Source organism: Rattus norvegicus, chromosome 1, assembly GCF_021556685.1.
Source record: "Rattus norvegicus strain SHRSP/BbbUtx chromosome 1, alternate assembly SHRSP_T2T, whole genome shotgun sequence".
NCBI lineage: Eukaryota > Metazoa > Chordata > Mammalia > Rodentia > Muridae > Rattus > Rattus norvegicus.
In genome coordinates this window covers 97,661,818-97,668,822 of record NC_141534.1, presented here as the reverse complement: position 1 = coordinate 97,668,822, position 7,005 = coordinate 97,661,818, and positions in this window count along the sequence as shown.

Here is a 7,005-nt window from a genome sequence, read left to right as displayed (position 1 = left end):
CGTTTCTGTTCTAAATTCATTTTTATCCTTGTCTCAAACTGTGGATTCAACGCCACCACCATGCTCTGTGGGAAGAAAGAAAAGCCCTCCAGTTCCCTTGGCTCTGCTGGAGGCTGGAGGGTGCTAGGCCCCTGTGTAGTAGTGCATAGAGTTCTAGCTTTTTCTTTTCTCTGTATATTGGGCTCAGAGATTACACTGTGTCTCTATGTGAATACAGACGTTAGCATTTGCCAACATGTAACTGTCTACTTTCTCTTGTTTAATAAAAAGGAAAAAGGGGGGGCATAGACAGTGAGCAAGGGTGGGATTGAGGTGTCCCGGGGGGGGATAGGTATCTGACAACATGGCTTCTCCTTTGGCATGTTTCATTGTGATGTTTAACAGACATCCTTGCCGTTTAAGGTGACACTTAAAATAAAATTCTCTCCTGATGAAGACTTGAGCCCTGCCACTCAATGGGAGAACCAGTAGGGTAGGGTAGAGCTGTAGGGTTTTACTTGGAGTTGGCATTCTCTGTTGTAACTTTTATCTTTATTTTTTTTCTTTTTCTTTTTTTTTTCTTTTTCTGTTTTCACTGGAAGGAAAAAGATGCTTGCTCTAAATGTTGATGTGTACAAGTTACTTTGTTACAATAAAATTAATGTGTATACAAAGAAACAAAAAGCCAAGATGGGCATAGAGAAATTTCAAATTCTGAAAGACTACAACTGCCAACTTAGGCTACTATACCCAGAAAGCCGGAGATGGAGGAATAAAGGTATTTCATGCTAAAAACAGACTTAAGGAGTTTTGATCACTAAGCCAGTTCTAAAGGTATTGGAAGGAAGTTTTTGGGTTGAAGAGATTGATAAGCCTAGATGCTACCATAGCAACTAAACAAACTAGGATTGGGAGAACACCAAATACTCCAGAGCCGATAAAATAGTGGGAATTAATACACGTCTTTCTATAATAATGCTAAATATTAGTGATCTCATTCTCCAACTAAACGTTCTAACGACACTGAGGGCAGGACTTTTCCTGAGACCCTGATGTATTGGGGGGAAAGGGGAATCACAGTTCCTTCTCTAAACCAGGATATGCTCAGCAGAGCTGATAATGGCCTGCGGTCAGGGCCCTCGGGGAGCTGTGACGTTGGATCCTGAGAACCCAACTCTTTCCACTATTGGAGGCTATGGTTATCAGAACCAAGGGTGTGTGTACTCAGTGTGCTGCTGGAGTGCTGCTGTCCTCCTTCAGCAGCACTCGCTACCTGACTAGCTTCCTGGTAACTGCATCCCATCGCCTGCTAGTTTGATAGTTTCTGCTGACTTCGTCCCATTTCTCCCCTGAAAAGTAGAATATAAGGTGCTGTACATCTAAGCTTGTGTGGCACAAGGCACAGCTCAGGCAAGACCTCTTGAGCCCACCCGTTCTAACTTCTCTGATTCCTTGGCTCTTCCCTCTTAGGAACCCGTCACTGAAGAGTGGCCGCTCTGTTCCAGGTCAGTTGGGTTAAAAACTCAGGATGCAATACTGGTCAGTAAGTCAAAGCACATGCTGCCAGCTCTGCCAGCTTGAGGTTGATCCCTACAACCCACATGGTGGAAGAGTGGGCTTCTGCAGCAGTAGCCTGGCCTCTGATCCCCACACACAACGAGGCACACGTTTCCCACCATAATAAGAATGTATTTTTAAAAACTAAGATTTAATGAAAATGAACACACAGCATGGCAAAAACCCATGGGTTCAACAATCAGGGTTTGGCCTGCCTCAGCAGTTAAGAGCAATGACTACTCTTGTAGAGGCCCCAGGTTCAAGTAACACGGTGGCTCACAACCACTGTGACTCCCATTCCAGGGGATCAGACACCTTCGTCTGGCCTACCGAGGCCCCAGGCTCGTGAGTGGTGCACGGAGATGCATGCAGTTTTAACACTCAATATGCAAAGTAATATGTTTTTTTTTTAATCAGATTTCAATTAAGTAACTTAATGGTGCATTTAAGGCCTTGAAAAGAACGAGTGGCATTCAAAAGTGGCGGATATACAGCATGGATGACGATCCAGACAGAAATGGATGAAATGGAAAAGGGGAAAAATGCAGAGTTTATGGAAAGAAAAGAGGGTTTCTTGAAAAGATAAACATGGAGTCTGTGAAAAGGTTCAGAAGGTGTCCTGAAGAGTTTTATGTCACCTTGACAACACAAACTACAGTCATCTAAGAGGAGGGAACCTCAATTCAGAAAATGCCTGCATAGGATCCAGCCATAAGCAAGCCTATAGGGCATTGTCTTAGTGATTGACAGGCGTGGGTCCAGCCCACTGTGGGTGGGGCCAGCCTTGGGCTGGTGGTCCTGGGTTCTAGAAGAAAGCAGGCTGTAAAAGGCCTGAGGAGCAATCAGGTAAGCAACACCCCTCCATGGCCTCTGCATTAGCCCCAGTTTCCTGCCCTGTTTGAATTCCTGTCCTGATTTCTGTCGATGATGAACAGTGTTATGGAAGTATAAGCTAACTAAGCTAACTCAAGTTGTTTTGGTCATGGTGTCTCATCAGAGGAATGGTAAGAGAAGCTTAGACAACAAGTTGGTTCCAGGAGTGGGGCTCCACCAAAGCCCCAGAAAGAAAAGACTCTTCTTCACATTGTCTTAAATACCTTCCAACTCAAAGACCCTCCTTTCACTTCCCTTATGTCCACTCCCTTCAGCAGGTTGATCATTCAGCCTCTAGACCTACAGTTGACTTTACTTAGCTCTTGGATTAAAGGTGTGCTCTAGAGCTGAACCATACCACAGTGAGAAACAGTTCATAATCTCAGGGTTCACAGTGTGATCAAATATCCTACAACACTTTGTCTTGGGAACTTGGGTCTAGAAGAGCCATTGAGTGCCGAGTGATCAAGTGGGCTGTCCTGTCAAGAGTTTTGACAGAGGGGAGCAAAGACTCTGCCAGGCCTTTTGCGTGAAGACTCTGTGGTGGCTGGTCATCTGGAGCTGAAGAATCGGGTGTGGTTATCAAAACACCAGATCTCCCAAAGTAAAAGGTTCGCTTTGCTGTAACAACAGATGCTGGTCTGCTGTGGCTTAAGAATCAGCTGGAGGTTGGGGATTTAGCTCAGTGGTAGAGCGCTTGCCTAGCAAGCGCAAGGCCCTGGGTTCGGTCCCCAGCTCCGAAAAAAAAGAATCAGCTGTAACTAAGAAGTGATGGGTATCACTGAGGTGAAGTGTTCTGGAGTGTTTACTCAATGTCGACACACACACACTGTATTCCAGAGGCAGCCAAGGTTGTACCTCATGCTGGCAGCTGAACTTAGCAGCGTAAGAGTCATTCATATGGTTCTGGTTGTGAAGGCATGAAGGTGTCATGGAGAGCAGTGGAGACGTGGCATTGTATGGCAGGGCTGGAGTCCCTGAAGAGAACCCCAGGAAAGAATACTGGTAAAAGCGCAGTCCAGTTGCAGCCAGGGACCTAAGCACTGGAGAGTCCAGTACCATGGAATGACCACCAAGAACAGAAGCAGGGGTGGAGTGGAGCCAGGCAGAGCCTAAAGACAAGCTGGGAGCTACACTGGAGAAGAGGCCCAAGCCCCTTGCAGGAGCCCAAAAGACTATAAGTGGATCCTGGTTATTGGATGTCATGTTATGTACACTGTTGGGAGTTTGGTTTTACTTGGATCTAATTACAACTGTGATCTGGCTTTGAACTTTTGACAGAGATTTTACATCTTTTAGAAGACTGAATATTTTAAAGAGACTGAACTTTTAATGTGTTTGGCTTTGTAAAGACCATGAGACTTTAATGTTATGTTTTGAATGTGCGACCTTGGGGATGAATAAGAAAGAAAGGGTAATAGTTTAGTGATGATGTGTTTGTCAAGGTGGCAAATCTACTCCTGGGTCAATTGTGCCAGATAGTTTTATATCAATTTGACACAAGCTAAAGTCATCTGAGAGGAGCAACCCCAATTAAGAAAATGTCTCAGTATGACTAAGCCATAGGCAAGCCTGTTGGGCATTTTGTTAATGAGTGCTTGATGGGAAAGGATTTAGCCCATTGTGAGTGGAGCCACTCCTGGGCTCATAGTTCTGGATTCTATAAGAAAGCAGACTGAGGAAACCACTGTAGAGCAAGCCACTAAGCAGCACCCTTCTATGACCCCTGCATCAGCTCCTGCCTCCAGGTTCCTGCCTGCTTTAGTTCCTGTCTTGACTTCCTTCAGTGATGAACAGTGAACCATAAGGCAAACAAACCCTTTCCTCCTCACATTGTCAAGGTGTTTCATAGCAACAGTAGAAACCCTAACTAGGAAAGAAGACAAAGGTACTTGTCAATGTCCGGTCCCAAAGGAGCCCAGGGAAAATGGTTAACTGTGGTGCCTATTATCATACCGGAGCATGTGCTGGCTTCCAAGTTCTCTCCCCATCACAAGTTCTCGTTACAGAGTCCATGTTGGCATCCTGGATCCTCTCAGCTCCTCTTGCCCAGCTCCATACCCCAAACTCCAGCTCATGAGCATCCCTTTCCCCAGCTTCTCACTCCTATATGACCCTGCCATTTTGTCCATTCACATTCACAGTTCTTTCTCTCAGGCTCCTTGGCTTCCTCTCTCTTCTCTTCCTCTCACCCTCCCCACCAGCACCGAGTCTCATGGCCCAGTCCTGGCTGTACTAGCCCTCATACCTACAATAAAAACCCTCCTCATCAGCCATACCTTGGAGTGGTCATGCCCCCCCCCTTTATATGACTACCAAGCCTAGTGATGTGTGATGTCTGGGTCCATATGATGGGAGAGAGAATGGAGTCCTTTGGAAGATGTCCTCTGGAAACACGTCACCCAACCCACAGACAAAATCAGCAAATAAACAGGTGAAAGTTACGAGATTGAAAAACTCCTAATCCAAATCAAGCAACTGGAAGAGAAGACCCAATGCAGTATTGTAGAGAGGAAAAGAGGATAATATCACAGACAATGAAGAACCAGCCTGCCTCCACCTGAGGTCCAAAAGTCATCTTACAGCACAAACAACCTAGGTTCATTCCTCTGTATCTCAAGGATTGGGCTATGCCTCACCTGTAACCTTAGTTACAAATGTTCTGTACTACCTGTTCTTGGAATGGCAATCAGGTCTATGTTTCAGAAAGTTGTTTGAGGCCATCTTGTAAACCTATCTTTGTTCTAAAAGGTTATAGACCACCTGTGACCCACTTGCTCTATCTTGTTATGCACACCTTACAACCATGTCTTTGGTTCTAAAGGTTACTAGGACTAATTTTTTTGCCCTGCTCCTGTAACCCTGCCTATTTTGCCTGCCAAATCCCTCATCTGGAACTTCCCTCCCCATGAGCTTGTCTTCCTCACATCCAATACTGACTTCTCAAACCCCACCTCAGGGAGAGGCAGCCCATGCACACGAATAAATAGCTCGGTTTAATTAACTGCTTGTTTTCATTAATTTGGCCATGATGATTTGGGTGGGTGGTCTTTCTCCTCCCATTCTTGGGATTAATAATACCAACAATATTAGAAAGCTCATAAAGACACACCTTAAAAACATATGTCACGCTAGATTGGAAAATCTAAAAGAAATGGATTTTATGTATACAAACTACCAAGGCTAAACCAAGACAAGATAGGAAACTTATAACTACCATGGAACTTATAACTAAGATGTAGCTTACAACAGAAATGAAAATTTAGTGAAAATTTCCCCAGGTCAAATTGTCTGGGTCAGCTGGGTTCAGTGTTGAATTCTACCAAGCCTTTGAAGAAGAACTAAGACGAATCAATCTTGAGTTATTCCATGAAGTAGAAAAGGAGAACTCAAATCCGTGAAGCCAGTATTGCTCTAATACCAACATCAGACAAAGACATAACATGAAAAGAATATTACAGACAAGCTCCACGATGCACAAGGACACAAAATTCTCCACAAGGTGTTGCACTGAATTCAAGAACACATCATTCCAGAGATGGCTCAATCCCCCTGCGTCATCACAAACTCAAAGGCATAAATCATGGGAGCATTCAAATAGGCGAAGGGGAGGCTTTTGCTAAAATCTAATGTCTTTTCATGATAAAAAAAGAAAACCAACTAGGAATGGAGGGAATATATTTCAACAATATACTCATATATATGAGACAAACGTACAGGCAACCCCATGCTAAATGTAAAGAAACTCAAATTATTTCCACTAAGGTCAAGAATAAGACAAGGGGGTCCACTCTCTCGCTTCCTATTCAATATATATGTACGCAGTCTTAATTGGAACAATAAGAAAATAAAAGTGATACGAAGAGAAGAGGAAGAAATTTAAGAATCTCTATTTGCAGAAGGTGTGATTGTATACACCAAAGTCCCTAAAAATGTAAGAAAAAACCAAACTGAAGCCACTTTGAAGAGAGCCTCCATTTTGAGTAGGGGTTAAAGTTTATGTTCCCAAGAGCTCCCTGGGTCGCTGACATCCTGCTCGGCTAGAGAAAGATGTGTGCCTGACATCCTTATAAGACGTGTGTGCGAAGCAAGTTGAATAAACCACCAGTGAGAACCGTCTAGGTGTAGCACAAAGACAGGATCCTAAGGAAAGCCCCTATTTCTCAATCCTGATTGGTGGGGAAAATAGAATTATATCTTGTCAAAAATGTTTGTAGTTTTCGATCTTCAAAGCTCTGTAATATTTTGGCTGCAAGGGTTGGGGGGGTGGGGGGTGCAGTTCAGCTCCTCAGTCTACTCTGTGACCCGGATGGATCAGTAGCTGATTGCTTACAACAAATTTTGTCATCTTCCGCGGCACGGTGTTTGAGTTGTGTTGTATCCAGGCAGACCCCGTAACCCTTACCCTGCCCTGGTTTCATCACAATCTCTCCTTTTGACCCGCTCAGTGATAATGTCCTTTGAGCCAGTCTCCTGAGCATGTTTCAGGAATCCAGAGCTATGACCTATCAGCTGCTTCTTTGTGATCCGGTGAGTGAATCCTGCCATGTGGTGTCTGTGAGAGCACCAGAGAAACAGAAACTCACATTTTTGGAT